The sequence below is a fragment of the Lynx canadensis genome, chromosome D2 (assembly GCF_007474595.2).
Source record: "Lynx canadensis isolate LIC74 chromosome D2, mLynCan4.pri.v2, whole genome shotgun sequence".
Lineage (NCBI taxonomy): Eukaryota > Metazoa > Chordata > Mammalia > Carnivora > Felidae > Lynx > Lynx canadensis.
In genome coordinates this window covers 13,084,169-13,103,972 of record NC_044313.2, presented here as the reverse complement: position 1 = coordinate 13,103,972, position 19,804 = coordinate 13,084,169, and the positions used below count along the sequence as shown (strand labels likewise).

Sequence of the window (19,804 nt, the reverse complement as noted above, 5' to 3'; positions counted from 1 at the left end):
TGGGGATGAAAGCATGAGTGGCACAGATTACAGACATAACGTGAGATGAAGAGAGGGAGAGTGTGGGTCAACTTGTCTCAATCAAAGAAATAGTGCGGCACCTGGGTGGCTCAGTCAGTCAAGCATCCAACTTCAGCTCAGGTCACGATCCCATGGTTTGTGAGTTCCAGTCCCGCGTCGGGCTCTGTGCGGACAGCTCGGAGCCTGGAACCTGCTTCGGATTCTATGTCTCCCTCTCTCTTTGCCCCTCCCCTGCTCATATTCTGTCTCTCTATCTCTCTGAAAAATAAAGAAACATTAAAAAAAAAAAAAAGAAATAGAGTATATCATGAGAGAAATGGAGGGCAACCAAGACTTGAGTGGGCAAAGGATTCCAGGGGAACTGACCTATAAGTTGAGGCCTGAAGGCTGAGTACAAGTTAACCAGTTGGGAAAAAAAGGGGAGTGGGGAGAGTTTTCTAGGCATAGAGGACATAAGAAGTCAGCAACAGGTTTTAAGGAGGGCAGTGATATGAACAAATTTGTATTTTAGAAACATTACTGTGGTCAATGATGAGTAGTAAATGAACCAGAGACTGAAAGCAAGAAGAACAAGGAGTCATGCTCCAATTCAGGTCATACCTAGTGGCAGCCTGTACCGGGAAAGAGGTGGCAGATAAGGGTGATATTAATAATTCTTAACAATCAGTGCTTTAGGGCCACTGGCCAATCCACATGAACACTGGCTGTAACACCCCCTGTGGCTGTGGTGGCCTGTACCAGCCTGCCTGTGTACGTGGCAAAGACTGGATAGATCCTAGAACAATTTAGGGGTTAGTGTTGACAAGCTTGTTTCATTGATTAGATGAAAGTAATGAGAGAGAGAGAGAGAGACAAGGGCAAGTGTGGTCCTGGAGGAGGGAAGGTGGCACTGTTTAACAAGGTAAGGAGCTCAGCAGGAAGTGTAGTTTGGTGAGGGGGAGGGGGTGTTGAGTTGCATGAGTCAAGCTGAAATTCAAGATGCTTTGAAGGCATGCAAGTGCCTTCAAATTCAAATCCACTGGGCCAGAGTGGGGGGTGGGGGGAGACTGACATGGATATGAGACATGGATTTGGGAGTCATTAGCATAGAGGAACGGCTGTAGAAGCCAGAAGAAGGAACGAGGAGGAGAACCAAGGAGTCAGAAGTGAAGGAGACCATCTAGGCAGAGGAAAAAGAAGTGGGGGGTGATGAGGAAGGGCGAGGGGAGAGGAAGGGGACAGAGAAGTAGGACAAAAGCCAGGACAATGCATTGCCAAAGAAGCAAGTGGAAGAAAGGGTGTTGGGAAAGAGGAAATGGTCCCATAAATCTAGAGCTGCAGAGAGTTTAAGACAGGGAAGGAGGGAAATACCAGACCAAGAAGGTGGAGCCAACAGTGAGGTTATTGACAAGCTTGGGAAGAGCCCTTACAGAGTCGTGGTGGGGGTGGGGCCTGGAAACCAGAGGGTGAGAAAGTGACCCATCCATCGGGGGTGAGAACACAGAGATAGTGAAGGGAGAAGCTCTTTCAAGGGAAGTTGGGGAGAGAAAAGCAAGTTGTATATAGAAGGGAATGTGGAGCTGGGGGAGACCTGAGCATGTTTAAATGCTCCCTGCACTCCATACTTTTTATGCACAGAAGGAAAAGTGAATAAAGAGGCTGAAGACTTTGAGAAGCTGCGAGAAGAGAGGATAGCCCTTGGACAGGAAGAGAACTGCCTCCTCTCTTGCAACTAAGGGGAAGAAGCCAAGGACGATTGCCAAGATAGATGTGAAAGTTATGCGGCAGAAATTGAGGGCGTCACTATCTTGTGCCTTATTTTTTCAGAGCCACATTGAAGAGAAGCTCAGTCTAGGTGGATGAATCAGCCTTTGGCCCCCATCCCTCCGTTAGAACTGCTCTTGTCAAGGTCACCATGACCTCCAGTGTTGCCGAAGGTTAATCCTTAGCCCTCGTCTTACTTATTAGCATCACTTGACACAATTTATCATTTCCCTTTCCCTGAAACGCTGTCTTTCCTAGCTGTACCAGGTATATTTTGTGCATTACTTCAAACTGTCTGGGCCCCCCTTCTTCCTCTAACCATTGCTCTGGGGAACAGTTACGTGAAGTTTTCAACCAGTCTTGTGCACGTATGAACCGACCATGTCTTGCCTCTCATGCTTCCTGCCCTCGGGTTTCTCCAACACCATGGAGTTGGACACCCTACAGAAACCAGGTGGAACTAACACATGCATGATCCAGGAGCGGAAGGGAGTTAACATTCCTTGGAGCGATCCCTGACTAACCAAGGAGAGGAGCCAAAGAGTCGATGCTTTTTCCATTCTTTCCTGAGCAGACACTTTGGAGATGCATTTCCTAAGGCTTTTGTGAAGCTCCTACTGGATTGAGTCATCCAGAATAGTTTTCCCCTACTCCTCTGTTTTGTTATCCTTGTGCCTTACTCCCGCTTCATGGAGTTCACATTCCAAAATAAACCACCTACAATAGGCCTTTTTTTTTTTTTTTTAATCAGTTTCTTCTTTAAGGGAGGCTAGGCTAAGATTCTTGATGTAAGGCAGAGGTATAAACAAACCCAAATGCATAAACTAAACAGATATCTTTATAGTTCTGTCCCTTCACAAACAGAAACTGGGTCTAATTTTAAGCAATCTCTTCTGTGGCTGTGTAAGATGTAGGGCTTCCTGAAGTGCCAGGGAACCCTTCAGGATCTCACTATGTGCCTTAAATTGATAGTTAATGACCCGAGCTTCTTATTTATTCCCCTTTTCCAGATTTCTAAAAGTACTTCACAAAGGCCAGGCCACTCCATAACCTATCTAATTATTATTGGCCCCATAACGCTCAAGTGCCACGAATAACTTTCGCCTGTATCTACATCCAGGGGGTTATCACCACCCTACTTACCACAAACAATGGGATTCTTATTCTCATATGGCTAGTGAATGAAACCCAAAATCCTGCCCTGAGGGTCTGCTTCCTAGGGTCCCTCTTGATAACAGGAGCCTTGGCCTGTGTCTTTGAAAGACACACCCGAAACAAAAGCTTACGGTAGGGGGCTTATTTTGAAATGTGATATCCTGGAATCAGGAGTTAGGGAGAAGGATGGAAAAACAGGGGAGGAGGGAAAAATCACTCTGGATGACTCAATCCTGTAGGACCTTCATAGAAATCTAATGAAATGTGTCTCCAGACTATTCACTCAGGAAAAACATTTGACTGGAAGAATGATAGGAGATAACCCCGGGGGAGTTGCTAGAGTTACACTCAACGATTTAAAGCCGCAACACTCGTGGTGTCCATTATATCCCTGTGCAAAATGATGGTGTTCCCTTCAGATCCTCTTAACTCTCTCCCTCCTTTGTGCACTCCACCTCACAGATTGGTGTGTTTTTGACTCTAACACCCAGCACTGGAAGTTCTTCCTTGGAGCACGGCCCTGGGGTTACAGAAAGCTGTATTGCCTGCAGGTGATAAGAGCTGGAAATGCCTGAGAGTTTATTTTCTCCACTAAGGCCCCAACTATGGGACAACCGATCTGGAGCTTGGGCCAAATGTAACAAGCCTAATCTCAAGGCACAATCTGAAGTTCACAAAGTAGATGTCTGAAGTTCTGGACCAAGGTCCTGCCTTCGGTGACAGAGAACCGCTTGTAAATTAGCTCCTGGAAGTGATACTTGGTCCTTGGAGAGATTGAGCACTTGACTGTGCTGTGGGACACCAAGGGACTGTGCACATGGAACCGTCCGTCATAATCTAGATCCTGTGTCATAAGCTAGGTGGGCCTAGTAGCAATCCATTGTATAATGAAATGGTACCTTTGGGATCAGGACAAGTACATTTGGGATCGTGTCTGGAAGACACAAGCATATTGGATAAACGTGGCATTCACCTTTGCTGTGCCAACGCCCGTCCTTCAACTCACACCTAGGACAGCAGGGGGTGGAGGAGGGGAATGTATGACCTGTTTTCCACCGGCTAGAACTCACTGCAGAGGAAAGAGTTGACAGCTGGACTGACAAAAAGCTGGTCCCGTGCCTGCCAGGCAGCTTCTTTATTTGGCCACCTGGTGCTGAGACAAGTCAGTGAAATGGGGATGGGTGGCGGGGGGGGGGGGGTAGAGCACAGTGGCAGAAATGGATCCTAAGCACGGGACATGTAGCATAAACTTCCTGTCATCAAGTCTTACCTCGCTACTGCCATTGAAACTTGATATTATCCATCTCTTTTCACTAGCATAGAAGCTCCATGAGTATAGGTATTTTCGTCTTTTGTTCATCGTCCACCACCTGGAACGATGCCTTGCATATAATACGGTTTCAACAAATGTTCATTGAATGAATGAGTGAATGAATGAATGAATGAATGATATGATATGATTTGTTTATGCAGCCATCAATATCAAGAGGGCAGTCTGGGTGGGAGAAACAGCTTATGCAGGGACCAGAAGGCAAGAATTTACAGGCATTGCTTAAGGAATAATGATTTTTTTCCTTTAGAATAATTTGACTTGCAGGCTACTTTTTCTACAGAACCTTCAGTAAACCTCATTGTACGACAGCTTACAATCCGAATGTTTTCAAAGGGATGAAGGTGGAATTCAGCCCGTAGGAATTTCATTTTGGCACATACCAAAACTTTGCCCAACTTCAGAAAGGCTTCCAGAATAACTCCTACCACTCCCTGACAGAACATATGGTGTCATTAGACGGCTGAATTGGACAAAATACCCTGCTATGAAGGGAAACCTATCCTTTTCTTGTATCACTCAACTTAGCTGATACCATTTCTCCAAACACACTGATTATTCACTTCTCCACATTGCCTGGGCTAGCAATTCCTTAGGCTACTAATAACAGAACTTTAATAAGGATAATCAAAAATAATTTTTAGGGTTAAAAAATTAAACACACAAGAGAAAATCCAAGCTTCTATAACTTAACTGTTTTCCAGAATCCCCTAGCAGACGATAGATGTGATAAGCCATAGTAAATTCTTTCATGACAGCGTCTGTCAAATGTTCTACGGCCTTGGAACAGATCTGTCTTGTATTTATTTTTACTCAGGGACTACATCTTCGGCATTGTTCAGAAATACCAGGTCAACTTGCATTCCTTAAAGAACTACATTTCTGTCAAAAATTTAGCACACTGGCTCGAGACCCATCGTCTGGTAAGAAGCAGATTCTCTGTCCTCTAGGTTGGGTGGTGTTCCTCGAGTGGAGTTTGAGAGCTTGTCGGCCCTCTTGGAGGACGACGGGATTGTTGACCTCCTGTAGCTATGCCTCTGTTGGAGGCTGTGCTTTCAAACTGCCTTCCTCCTCTCTGGGCCCTTCTCCCTACCTGCCCCTCCTGTTTAACTCAGTTAATTAATCCCCAGGGCTCCTGAGAAGACTTACCACATCTCCCCTTCCATTCACCTTTTTGCAAGGCAGGAAGTACAAATGAATGTTGGCTAGAATTGATCAATCCCGGGGTTATTTCGTGATGTAATTCCAGACCCTTCCAATAGAAAAATGAAGTGGAAGGTTCTGAGGCCTTTAGCAGCCTATTTGAGTCAGAGGTATGGCAAAATAAGACGGAACAAGGATGATAGGTAAGCTTTTAACATTTCTCCAATAGGAAGAAGTGCATCTCATCATTTTTATGGCATTGGATGGACATTATTGCAGCAATAGCATATCTGTGTATACCACACACGTTCTTATGTACTTTACTTCAAAGGGAAAACGCATGTCACTGTAATGTGCTTATTGGTTGGTATGATTCTCTTTACTTTGGCTAAGGCCCTAAAGAACAAAGGGCCATCCTTCTGTAGCGAGGAGCTGTCAGTGGATCATTCAGCATGGAATAATAATTTCTTTCTGCAGCTAGAGCACTTGTGTGTATTTTCGCTTGGTTACGTAAACTACTCTGGAAATATAAAAGTAATTTGTAAAGGCAAATTGTCCACTGTTGTTGCAAAGCACTCTGTGGGGCAAGCACATAGCTCCTGCTTCCTGCCTAAGCGTTCTGAACAGAGACCTCCAAGATCTCCAACATTTAGATCAATCTGACTTTGTTTGTGGGTTTGGTTTGGCTGTGAGACAAATACCTAACTTTTCTTCTATTCCATTCCTATACCTCACAGACTGGAGGCATTTCTCTTAAGCAATAAATATCCACATAGGGTTTTGTTTATCAGTCAGTTGAACAAATGGAAAGATATTGTTGGTTACTCAGTTACTTATTATTAACTGGCTTTATTGTTAGACATGGAGGATATTGTTAGTCATGGACACACACACACACACACACACACACACACTCATGTCCATTTTAAAGCTTTAATGCTAGAGGTGAATGTAGGGCTTTTGTAGTTTAATTTATTTTGCAAATGGGGAGATTAACTCCAACATGATGTAAATTATTTGCCCAATGCGGGGTGCCTGGGTGGCTCAGTCGGTTGAGCAACCGACTTCGGCTCAGGTCACGATCTCACGGTTTGTGAGTTTGAGCCCCGGGTCGGGCTCTGTGCTGACAGCTCAGAGCCTGGAGCCTGCTTCGGATTCTGTGTCTCCCTCTCTCTCTGCTCCTCCCCCACTCATGCTCTCTCTCTGTCTCAGAAATAAATAAACATTAAAAAAAATTTTTTTAATTATTTGCCCAATGCTTTAGAACTAATTGGCCATAAGGTCAGAATTAGGACCCAGGCTTCTGGACTCCAGTAGTGTTTTTCTCCAATCTATGGGCAGGGAAAATGGAAACCATGACCTCAGATGACTTAATTCTTCAGAGAGCCTTCTTACATCATGATGTTATTAGACCAATAAAGATACAAGCATTCGTTCTTATTATTGCCTCTCCTTTTTTCATCTCTGCTTTTGGATGTATTTAAGTAAATGTCCTCAGGACAGCCATCAGATTGTGGCTCCCTTCTTAGATATTGGTGGTAACAGCATTCAAGGTTTAGAATTTAAGGTATATGAGATCCAGAAATATTCCTCCGGTAAGAGACTTTTGTAAGAAAACACAATGATTTTTGATGTAATAACTGTTAACATGGCTGTTATCAAACTTGACAACACACTAGTAAAATTTCTACCTAACCATATCACCCAGATATTCAGTCTTCTTTGCAGAACAGGGCACATTTGTATCCATTTTGGCCATTTCAGAAACATCAATAATTCTGAGTGTAACCATGCTCAGTTTCCCTCAGTCAGAGAGTTGATAGGTATTTAAAGGTTGGGAAATATTGGGGGGTGGGGGAAAGGGAGGCCATCCTCAGAGCTTAAGTGTAAACTTGACGGAGAGACAGAAAGACTATTAGGATAGACACCAAAAAGTTAAAGGAGAGTACATGGGTGTGCAGACATTATTGTCCTTCGCCAACCATCACGTTGAGTTTACTTATCAAAAGTAAAAGAGCGGGGCACCTGGGTGGCTCAGTCAGTTGAGCGTCTTGATTTTGACTCAGGTCATGATCTCACAGTTGTGGGATGGAGTCCCGCATCTGGCTAGGCACTGAAGGTGGAGACTGCTTGGGATCCTCTCTCTCCCTCTCTCTCTGCCCCTTCCCCACTCACACGTGCTCTCTCTCTTTCAATATACATAAACAAGCATTCAAAAAAAATTGAAGAGAAGGGCCATCTACATTCAAGGAATATTCTATCCTTAAACTTCAAGAGGGGCGCCTGGGTGGCTCAGTTGGTTAAGTGTCCAACTTCCAACTTCGGCTCAGGTCATGATCTCACAGTGAGTGAGTTCGAGTCCCGCATTGGGATCTGTGCTGACAGCTCAGAGCCTGGAACCTGCTTCGGATGCTGTGTCTCCCTGTCTCTCTGCCCTTCTCCTGCTTGCACTCTGTGTCTCCCTCTCTCTAAATAAATAAATAAACAACAACAACAACAACAAAACTTCAAGAAATAAAATATATGGTGGTTGTGAATTTAAAGATCTTGGTGGCTATGTTCTCAGATGGTATTAGTTTTGTTCATACTAGGCTATCTTTGTGATTGCTGGGAACTTTCCAGAAAATGTAGTATTTAGGAATTTCAGTAGGTCTTATCTATTTTCTCATGAAAGAGCAGATTATGGTTATTTCTTCAGGCATGTATGTTACATCCTTCTAAAAATAAACTACAGAATTTCCTGTTATGTAAAACATATATATTAAAAAGGGAGAAAAATCCTTTTTCCAGCTAACATTTTTCTGCTCAAACTTGTATTTTTTCCTAGGCATTCATTCCTTTATTTATATACTAATTAATTCCCCCCAAAAAGACAGTTTACCATCGAACTATGCTCTTCTTTAGCAATAGTTAAATCTCTAGTTTATGAAAACCAGAACTTATATAATCAGGCAAGAATATGTAACAAACCAGAAAGACTGATGTGAGTTAGAGTTTGGAACTAGTTTTGGAGATAGTTTTATCAGAACATCTAAAGCACATTTTAGCACAAGACTCTAACTCCCGTTTTGTGAACGGAGAGGCACTCCACGTGTCATTAATTTTCCTGAAAGACATTTCTTGCCCTAAAATTTATTTCTCTACCTCTCCGCTTTTTCCAACAGGTTCAAGATGCTGACTTTGTCAATAGTGTGGGGCCTGAGAATCTGCCTTATAAGAGAGCACCCTGGACATTTCTAAACCAGGCTGCAGAGAGACAGGCACTCCCCAAGGGAAATAGTCTCCTAACTCTTCTCCTCAAAAAAAAAAAAAAAAAAAAAGTAAAATAAAAACAAAACTTTTCAATGTCACTGAGTTGTGAATGATTTTTTCTGTTAAAAGAAGAAAAGCGCTATAATCGAGCACCGGAAAAGTGCCTACATAGTAGTTTATACACAGACAAAGCAGCTGGTTGAAAATCAACACTTCAGATCTTTCATCTACATAGAGCCAAAATGCCAGTTCGCTTTACTGATGTCTTCGATGATTTGACTTTTTCCTACAACGTTTACTGAGCTAACAAACTAGACACAGAGTTATATATATGGTGGAAAGATTCTCCTGAAAGTGGGCACCGTTATGTTAGATGACACAGTCCCGTGGTAGACCAGAAGGTCGCGTTATACGGAGAGGCTGCTTGAATTGGTCCTTCGAGATCCTGATGCATCATTTACACCTACAAAAAGTTGTATGCATCTGAACATCAGACACAGACTTTCTTGCCATTTTGGAGAATTGCTTTAAAATGTTCTCAGTAATTGCTATTTTGTAATATTTTTTTCCAGAGTACGCTGTAAAATCCTTCAGAAAGAGGTAAGGTGATGGGACGCGTCTGCTCCCGGTGCCTGGCCCTCAGGCCCTTTGGGCCGCCCCCTGACCGGAGCCTCAGGGTCGAGACCCACAGTAGTGCTGGTAGCCGGTAGGGAAGAGGAAGTGTCTTCAGACCCGGCTCCCTCATACACTTCTTGGACTCAGCTCATCGTCCTTTTGTCCTATCTCTTAGGGACTTGGTCACCTAGTTCCATCCACTTCGCCTCTGACTTAGAAATCCCAAGAATGTGATTTCAGGACATTTGTGGTTTCAGACATCCTTGTCTGTCACCTTGACCACTCAGGTCACTGTAGCCTGTTCCCAGAAAAGCCATTTGGACACCATGGGATATTAACACGCATGACAACAATGACGACGGTGACGATGCTAGCATCAGCAACAATAGGGAGGTAGAAATAGCTCACAGCATGTTTATGGTGTGTCTGATGCGTGAGTAATACACACATGTATATTACCTCATTTAATTCTTACAACAACCACGTGAGGCCAATTTTAGAATTCCCATCTTACAGATGATGCAAATGAAGCACGGGCAGATTAAGAAACTTGCCCAAGATTAAGTAAGTAGTGAGCAGCAGAGTCAGGGTTTGAACCAAGAGAATGTTGTTCTAGAATCCATGCTGTTACTTCCCTGTGCTGCTGTAAGCTAATCTTAAATTGACTAATAATAAATAGACCTTACATTTGTGTAGCTAGAAGCATTAATTTCGTATGATCTTCACAAGAGGTATGAAATGGCTATAATGATCGCAGTCTTAAAGCAAGTATACCACAAAATACTGTAACTATTTCATGCTGCCCTGTGGTGAGAAACCGTATAAATATTTAATTACTTATGTTGATATTCTTTCTACATCGAAGGAAACTTTTCCCCCAGTCCTGAGATATTAATAGGTACAAAGATTTTTCCATTTGTCTCTTTGATTTTGTTTGATGATAGCTTTAAAATTATTGTTTCAAAGCCCTCTAAGGTAATCCAGTAGAAAGAGTAAGCTTACTTTTTCAGGAAAACTAAAGGCCATTCAGTTCCTTCAAAGAAATTTGGGACAGATGTGTTTTTTCTTCATCTTCTTCAATGAACCCAGAGGAAGAAAAATGTATTTTATTTCTTGTGAAATGCACTTTACTGTTCATCTCTGTATGTGGGACTGTCAAAGTTTATAAGTTTGGCAGTGTTCTAACGTGGCTGTTCTGTTCTCCTTTAGAAACTTATTAAATCTATATTTATTATGAAAACCAGAACATGGCAGAAGTTTTTTTTCATCTTTTGACATTTACTTGTTGGTTAGTGTTTTTAAGTCATGCTAGATCTCAAACCAGAATGACAAAACATCCAAGACTTAAGTGTTTCCAAAGCTTATTTGAAGAGAGGGGAGGCATGGTGAATGACGATGCCCGACACTTCTGTGCAATGTTTCATCTGAGAATCGACAGTGATGTGAGAGCCGTGAACTAACTCCTTTAGGTTGACGTAGGTTTTTCAGAAGGGGAAAACGAATGGATTACCCTTTTGTCAAGGTTTCGTCCAAAACAATGTTGCTAACTTACAACACGTAAACTCCGTGGGATTTTTAGAAGTTTGGATGTGGTCTAGGTTGGAGACAGGTGAGCAGACTGGATGGCATTTCCCCTTTCCTCTTGGATCTAGGATCCTGAGATATTTTTTCCCCCCAGGTCATTTCTTGGAACTCATGAAGCCCAGCTGGCCTGCCAACACCACCCATTCCAATCTCCCTTGAGTTATCAGGCAGCCCCCCCCCCCCAAGCTCCAATTTTAATATCCCAGCTTTGCCTGATGCTCTAGATATTTGAAAGAGATTGGGAGTTGACATTAGCTGTGTCCTAGTGCATTGGAGAAGTTATTCTATTATCTTCAACTTATACTGGATGATTGGGTTTAACTGCCTCTAAGAGGGTTTGGGGAGGTTTTAGCTTCATTCCCTTGTGATCACCAATGGCATTTTTTTCATTAACTAAGAAGCTTTTCAGGTTAGAGGAAATGGCTAATCATGTCATTTCTATTTGGGGCTCATTTTAACTTACTTCTTATTCAAAAATCCACCTTTAAATAAAATGATTCAAGAATCATAATTATTTATACAAAATACGTATGTTAACCCAGTCATAGTAATGAGTGGAAGATGAGATTTAAAATGTATTCCCTACCTTCACATGGAATTCAGCATTAGATATGGCTCCCATCTTGTGGTAACATCACTTCAACCCACAAGGCTGACAGGGCAGTCTCGAGGAAAGCATGGAAACAGAGAAAGAATTCTCCACAGTTATGAACGAACATTCATATTATGGGGTAGGGGGAAAGGGGAGTTCTATAAACACTTTTCTATACTCCCTACACTTTAATAGGCTGAATTTTCTCAAGCCCCATTATTTTCCTGTTGGGTGCAGGAGAAAATAACTATTCTACAGATAGCTCACAAAAGAGTGGCCAACAACTACAGTTACATAGAATGCTTTTACACAGAGTTTTCCAGAAGCCATAACTTGAATGAAAAGCTCTTTTTTTCCTTTGCTCCACAGTGATGAGAACAGTTTGTTTGACTCATACCAAACCAAATCAAGCATTTCTGTGGGCACAAAGAGGAATGTGGAGCAAAGACAGATTTTCTTCCTTAAAAAAGAATATGTGCATGGAAAACAAAATTGCTTCAAATTTCACAACATCCTAACCATTAAACACTGAAGGCGGATTCGGGTCAGTCCAATTTCCTTTGCAGATATTTGACTTTAAAAATCACATATTCAACTTTTAAAAATGGATTTGTGTGAAATGATATATAAAAAAATCCCATGATATATAAGTCATGATGAGTTTCAGCTTATGTTTAATCTCTGCCTCTTCATCTTTAAGAGATGCAAATTGCCTTCAGGCAATAGCAGAGATGTCCTGCCCTATTTCCTCCAAATCAGCCCCTAAAGACATTTACATTAGAAACTCGGACTGACGCCGAAATAAATGAGTTTCTTCAAAAGGCTGGCTGCCCCCTATCTAGGAAATTAAAAGTCATTGGGGAGAATTTTATTTTAAAAAAGCAATAACAGATAAGTACACAGTTCTCCGTCTCTCAGCCCAGCCCTATTAGGACATTTTAGAATCTCGAATGACTGATCCCGTTAACCATGTGGCTAATCCTAAGAGGGAGAGCAAAACTTTTTCCAAAGGACCCTAGTATCATACTCTCCCAGTTGTTCCAAGATCTCAGTGTTGTGACTGTACTTATTCAAAGAATGTCATCTATTTGTTCTCCTCTTTGAGAATATTACATTACCGATGTATTTTAGATTTGATCTGATTTTATTTGAAGCTACGATAATCCCTCACCACGCGTTGGAGAACTAGCTACAGATTTGGGCATCAGAGCTAGGAGAGATTCTCTGTTTGTTCTCTTGTCCTTGAAACAAGGAAAACATCATGGTATCTACCTTCCCACAAGGCTGCTGTGGGCACTGAAATTATGGAAAATCAGGTGACCAAGGTGTAGACTGAGTCTTTGATGATTGTCCAGGCCTCGTTTCCCTGCTCAGCCTTGCCACAAACCTTGCAACATAAGGAGAGCACGTGTCCCCGCTGTTATTCCTAGTGTGTAGATGAGGAAAGCAATGCTTACCAAGGAAGAACGGCTTGCCCAACATCACAGAGTTAGCAGGTGTGAGGACCAAGAAGCAAGCTTGATGCTTTTGACTCTCATCCCCATACTCTTTATTGAGGTGCCAAGAAATTCCTTTATGAACGGTAAGGTGCCTTACAAATGTGAGATATTACACCATCAGACCCTTTAAGCCTTACTCCTGACCTTCCGGGGCCAAGGCCAGGAAAAAACAGGGAAATCTTGGAAAGCTAAACCAATGGACTTTTAATAAAACAGTTGAGGAGAGAGGCCATGCAGAAACAGCAGGAAAATACCGGATATTTGGGGCAGAAAACTCAGCTGTTCGACAAAGACTGGTCATTCGTTGGGGAAAGAAATAGTGAGTCGACAGCCAGAACAAGTTCACAAGAAGGAAAGGTGACTGAAGCTCTCCCGCCCCTTAGGAGTGCAACTCTGAACACATACTCTACCTTGGCTTCTGTGGGGATGAAGGTCCAGTTATTCACTGTGGTAAGTTGCTTGATCATGTTCTTCTTTTGCTTGAGTGACTTCCCTGTCCTTTTCCCGTTTGCCCACCCTTGTTTCCTTCCCCTTCCAAATAAACTACTTGCATCCACATCCTTCTTCCAGAATTGGCTTCTGGAGGAACCCGAACAAGACACATCCTGCTGAGGGAAATCATTGAGGAACCATTGTCCAGGCAGAGTCAGGGGCCACGGGCCAGCTAGGATACATGGGGAGAAGGGGCATCAGCCTTTTAATAAGAAGGAACTAAATGGGGTGCCTGGGTGGCTCAGTCGATTAAGTGACCAACTCTTGATTCTGCTCAGGTCATGATCTCTTGGTTCATGAGCTTGAGCCCTGTGTCTGGCTCTGCACGGAGCCTGAAGCCTGCTTGGGATTCTCTTTCTCCCTCTCTTTCTGCTCCTCCCCCACTCGTGTTCTCTCTCTGGGTCTCAAAAAAATAAATAAATAAACATTTTTAAGAAAGAAGGAAGTAAAGCCCTAATATGAAGGGTATTCAGGGACTATTTATACCTTTCTTACTAGAAAGAGTCTATTCCCAAGGATAGGTGGAGTGTGTAAGGAAATGTTGCTGGCCATGGTGGCTGGTCTCAGGAATACAGGAGCAGAGACAAATTCAGCACTAATTAAGGCCAAAAGGGATCTTGGGCAAGATTTAACCCAACCTGTCGTTCTACGGATGAGAGACTGAGGAACAGAGAGGATGCATGTCTTACCCTGGTCAATGACACAACACTTAGTGGTTGGACTCAAGCCTCCCACTGGTACTGTTTGATCTCTCCATGCTGTAGAGGCAAATGACCAAGGCAAAACTTTGATTCTTAGTCTTCATAGTTATTTTGAAAAGAGTGCTTAGTCCTGTGGGCTAAGCAGAAATAGAAAGAGTCAAATTAAGTCTCCATTTCCTCTTAAGTGCTGGCACCCACAAAGAAGGGCAGACTACAAGGTCTAAAGTCTACCTATTTTAGAAGATGTGTATAATAAGCCTCTGTCACCTGATGGGAGTGCTGCTGTGAGTTTTAATTACTATTCATTAAGGGCACAGATGTGGTCTGTTAAGTGAAATACTCTAAATGAATTGCATGATCGTTTTCCCAGGTCCTAAAGAAATGACAAACTTTTAAGGACCCAACTCTTTTGGCCAATGCTGATGTTGTATCATTATTACTATTATTATTATTAACAACATTATGTTATATGTAATATCAGATATTATATAGACCATGTATTGCATAATATCTCTATAGAGTATCAATAAATAATAAATATCGTATTGTATTGTCTGATCTCTCTCTAAATCCAGGTAACAAAAATATTTACTGTTGAATTTAACAGAACGTATCTTCCTGAGAAGTTCTAAAATTGATTTCGGTCATGAAGGCTGTGCAGAATTATGCCCGCGGAGAACTTCGGGGGCGAAGATGGAATAGTCTCCCCACTTCCTTCCTTCTTATAAGCGGCCCCAAATATTTAGGGAAGCATTCTACCTCTGAGGTACTTTACTCTGGTGAGCTCAGAGTCCCTCTTGTATGCTCTTTTCAAATATCAAAGACTGGCTCTAGAAAAACAAGACTTAGGTCTTAGAGGAGCTAACTTCAAGTGACTACCTGTGAGGCTGTGTACGTACACATTTATACACACGCACACAGCCTGATAGAATTCTTTGGGATATTTAACACACTTTTTAACAATATTGCACGTGTTTCTCTCTGCAGGGGACTACGTGGTTATAAATAGGATAAGAAAGCAAAAACTGGATTTCTGGGAATGGAGGGCTGATTTATTTCTAAACAGTAAAGGGTGAAAATGGACAGGACCATTTAGTTCATGTAGCTCAATGTCCTATCTAAAGAGACTCAGGCCAGAAGGAAAGGACCAGTCAAAGGCCACCCGACTCATCAGTGGGAAGCCAAGTCTTCCAAATCTCAGTCCACCTTCCTCTCCCCAAGACCAGCAGGATGGTTTCCTTGTCCTGAGGAATGACTGTGCATTGGCTCCTTTGTGGTCATTCTTCCTTGGCCCACGGCACCTCTCCTAGACCAAGCAAAACAAATACCACTTATGTGAGAGTCCTCTTGGGGAGAAGCCTGTGTTTTGAGAAGAGGTGCAAGTTCTCCCATCCTCACTGATATTGGTCTGTAGAGATATCCAGACTCAAGAATCCGCTGCAGTTTGGAGTGCTGAAACATTTGTGCAATTGTCATGATGAAATGCAAATGGAAGCATTTTGCAAGCTGTCCTTTACCCTTGTCAGGGGCTCCACTGAGGAGGATCTGAATGTCAAGTCGCATCTTTTCAACCCCAGGAAAGGATGGTGCTGACTCCACGTCCAGGAAGCAGTTCATCAGTTTCATCGCCTCGTTCTCAGAGGATTTTCTAGGTGCGGACAGGCAGATCAAAAGGCCCTACGGGCTGATCTGGGCTCTTCGGCAAAATGATACAATGGATGAACAGCTCTCTCTTTCCGCTGGAGTGCCTGGCAATTGAGGTGACCTTCGACACATAGAGGAGGCAGCCCCCTCGAATGTCACAATTTCAGGGCCCTAGGAGGACCCCTCCTATACCCCAACACCCCTCCAATACCCTCAAACCTATTGGCTGGCCTCTAGAAGGACACTGTTCAAAACTCTTTCATGCTTGTTTTAGATCTCTAATGATGCACAAGAACCCCTGAGAAGAATAACCCAAGGTGTTATGGGTCGTTTTTTCCCCCCTTAAGGTAAATTAAGTCTTAGAGCCTGGGTTTTGATAGGGAATGTGAAAGCACATGCCAGAGGTACTTCCAGTAGGTAAGTGGAAGCAAATGCCATGCAGGGAGGGAAGCTGACCAGGGAGAGGCAGTGCTGGGGAGGACTAAGAAAAGCTGTACTTTTGGAGACTGTATCTCCTGCCATGACCTGTTCGCAGTGTTCTCGGAACTTAATTCACGCAATCCTCCATCTAATGGGGGAGACACTGTTAGCATCGTCTCCGTCGGAGATGAGGACCGAGACACAAGAGATTAAGCAACATGTCCCAGGTTACATAGCTTATAACTAGCGGATCTCAAATCAGTCATCTGGCTCCAGAGTCCGAGCCCTGCACCGCTATAGTGACCGCTCATCTGCACTACTGTTTTGTCCTTGTGATGACCTGGTTGACCATCTTGTCCTTCTCACCATTGAAATGGCTCGAACAAGACTCTTCTCCGCTCCCCATCTGGATGTCCTGATGAGTTCGGGACTTAAAGTCCCAAAGCTGTGCTGTCTTGTTGACCCTTATGGAACACTGTTTGGGGAACCTTCAAGCACGGAGGTTTCGGTGCCCCCTTTGTAGATGAATGTCTCAACAAAGAGTAGAAAACGAGGTGAAAGGTAGGTAGGATGCAGGGCAGAAATGGAGGGCTACCTATTTATAATAGACGTGGGGAAGGCTGGACCGTTCCTGCTGATATGGACTCAGCCCCAGAGTCCTAACAAGGGTTTTGTCTCTGTGGATGAAGGAGCACCACCCCGGTTCTGAGGCTCGATGATGGGAATGAGGTAATGGCTTTTAGGTTTGAAGCCCATTAATAAAACAGGCTCTAGGGTAGACAGTGCTACCACCCACCCTGGTGTCCTTCTCCACACACAAATAGAAGACCGGGGTTCCCAAGCCATCCAAGGTAGCACTTTCCACAAATATCAGACATAAATAATTGAAGTGGCAATGTTCAAAAACAGGAGAGACAAAATCCCAGGTGATTTTGCTGTTTACCCCTCTCTCTGTGTGCCTCTGCCTCTCTTGCAGATCGAGGGCTGAGTGAGGACTTTGAATCACTGTCCCTCTAACACCTCAGCTAAATTCTTTCAGAGCCGTGTGTGGTTTTTGTCACGGTTTTGAAGAGGGTCAAACGACAGAATAATGGATTCCAAACGTCTTTCTTAAGTTAGCTGCGTGGACCAAAAGATGAAAACCAAAAGGTCAATGAATTAGATAGCAAAGTTACCCATGTCCCGTGTATGGAATTTACTTCCTGCCCTGTCGGAGCCCCACCAAAGTAGAGAAAAGTCCAGTACAATCTATAGGATTAATTGTCACATGAATCACTTGTTTTTATTTATTTATTTACTTATTTACTTATTTATTTATTTTTAAGTTTATTTACTTTGAGAGACAGAGAGAAAGCAGGAGAGGGGCAGAGAGAGATGGAGAGAGAACCCCAAGATTATGACCTGAGCCAAGATCAAGAGTCAGACGCTTGACCATCTGAGTCACCTAGGTGCCCCGCGAATCATTTAGTTTTGCAATGGTGATACTAAACCTCTGGCATACAGCCTCATACACAAAACTCTTTTCACATTTAGCTGCAATAGATACAATTGAAGGATCTTTCAATTTCTCTAACAATGTCAGGTTTGAAATTAGTGATAATCTTCCTCAGCTCCAGTCGTAGCCGTTAGTTACTGAAATTAGAAGGAGGAGTTATAAGCTAGTTATAAGTTACAAGCTAGTTATAAGCTATGTAACCTGGGACACGTTGCTTCCTATTTGTCACTCCCTTAAGTGACACGGGCCTAAAAGCAGCGGTGGCCAGGCCGTGCCCCCCGTTTCAACCCGACACGTTACATATGTGCTTCTACAATTAATTGGTTATTCAATGCTTCAAATAAGAAGACTGAAGATGGATGGATTAGGCCACACCTGCTAAATTACCCTGTGTAACAGAGGCTTCCCACGTGAAATATTATGCCCCAAAGAATCCTGTCGCAGTACTACAAATGTAGCAAGAAAATCGATGTCCCTCAGGCCCAAACTATGCCTCACGTTAGACTCCCCCGAATGAACGGAGTCAACATTTCTGGTCACCTCCCGTCCCAGGTGAGGGAGAGCCAGAATCCAGGCAGAGCCAGGAAGGACAAGATGATAACGGAAATACGGTCCTGTCGCGGGGCCTTATCAGACGCAGCGCTCTGCCAAGTCAATAAAAACCCGCAAGGGCACCAACACCCAACGGCAGGGGGAGAGGGGAAAGACAAGATGGCAGAGAGTCGCTTTTCTTTCCTTCCACGAGGTCCAGGGAAAACAAACGGGACTGTCAAAGCAAACTCTGTCGCCGCCGAGCACCGGGCTTGGCGGCCCTGGCGGCCGGGTCGCGCTGTTTTGTTTGGGCCGCCGGTGCGTTATTAGGCCTTTTGAAGAACAACCTCGCGGCGGGTCACGGAGCGGTCAGCTGCTCATCTCTGCTGTGGTTCCAAGCGGCCCACCCCGGCCGCGAGGGGGAAAGAAGGGAGCGATTTCTGCAAGGAATGGGGCTATTTATAAAATAAATATAAAATCTCCTATCTATTATGCACAAATGATAGCCCCGGAGAGCTCCAGCGGCTGTCTGTGTGCCGAACATCAGCCTCCCGTGCGTAGAAATTGCCCCGTACTGAGGAGAAACACAATACAGTTCACCAAACACTTGGCTGGAAGGTATAGCTGCTTGTCTGTGGGCAAGTAATGACTTGCGTTTTCAGCTGCTTCTTGGTAAGAGCTTTAGTAATTGGAATCAGTTATTCAAAACATCGCTAAATGTGATTTAAATGGCAAGGATTTAATAACAGAAAAAGAAGCCATTAAAGGGGTTCAAGCAGGGGAGAAGGGAATTCCGTTTTTTAGAGCAGAGGGAGAAAAATAAAGCAATTACTTGATCTAAAGGCCAGAAACAGGACTCCTGCTGTCAGGGAGAAATCAAATCTGTCAGCAATTAGTGGGATCTTAGGAGGTAAAGAACTCTCCAGTGTTGAGCAGTGAATAAGGGGTTAGCAATTATATGAACTGATAAAAGTGTTCTGGTTTCCAAACAGCAGGTTAACAAGCCTTACTTTTTTCATAACTTGATGCAGATGTGATGAGTCACACTTTATGATATTTTTCAGTGGTCCGCTAGGAAAGTTCCTTAATAAGCGCATTGTGCGGCCCCCTTCCGTCTCAAACCGTGTTCGTGCTAGCCAGCCCGAAACGATGGGCTGGGAGGCATTTTGATAGCAAGGTTCTTCTTTAATTAGAAACTAGAATAATAATTTCCATGAACATGCAATTTAAAAAAACAAAACAAAACAATCAAACAGGAATCCCACGTCCCTGCTTCACTCTTCCCGTGGGGACGCTGGTTACTGGTATTATCAGCACAAAAAGAACAATGTTGTACGGTATAAAGCGGGACGGTTTTTCATCAAATAAGCAAGTTAACTTTATTATGAGATGCCCCTTATTATTTTGCAGCGTAGGGGGAAAAGTATTTATTACTTATATTTATACACATATGTGACCCACAAATGACTCTTATCTGAGCTTTTTAAAAATCCTTGTGTATTGACGCACGTGGTTGTGAAACAGGATGAAAAGTGAAGTCATACCAGAAAGAAAAATCCATTGGTCTGTCCCAAAAACAGTTACAGC

General features: G+C 43.3%; 1 long non-coding RNA gene across 1 annotated transcript; it reads left to right on the top strand.

Moving 5' to 3' along the window:
- The first annotated feature begins 738 nt into the window (after positions 1–738).
- Positions 739–8,679, top strand: LOC115527480. Its single transcript, XR_003972946.1, has 3 exons — positions 739–922; positions 5,067–5,172; positions 8,557–8,679. It is a non-coding gene; the product is annotated as an uncharacterized LOC115527480 (long non-coding RNA).
- The last annotated feature ends 11,125 nt before the right edge of the window (positions 8,680–19,804 follow it).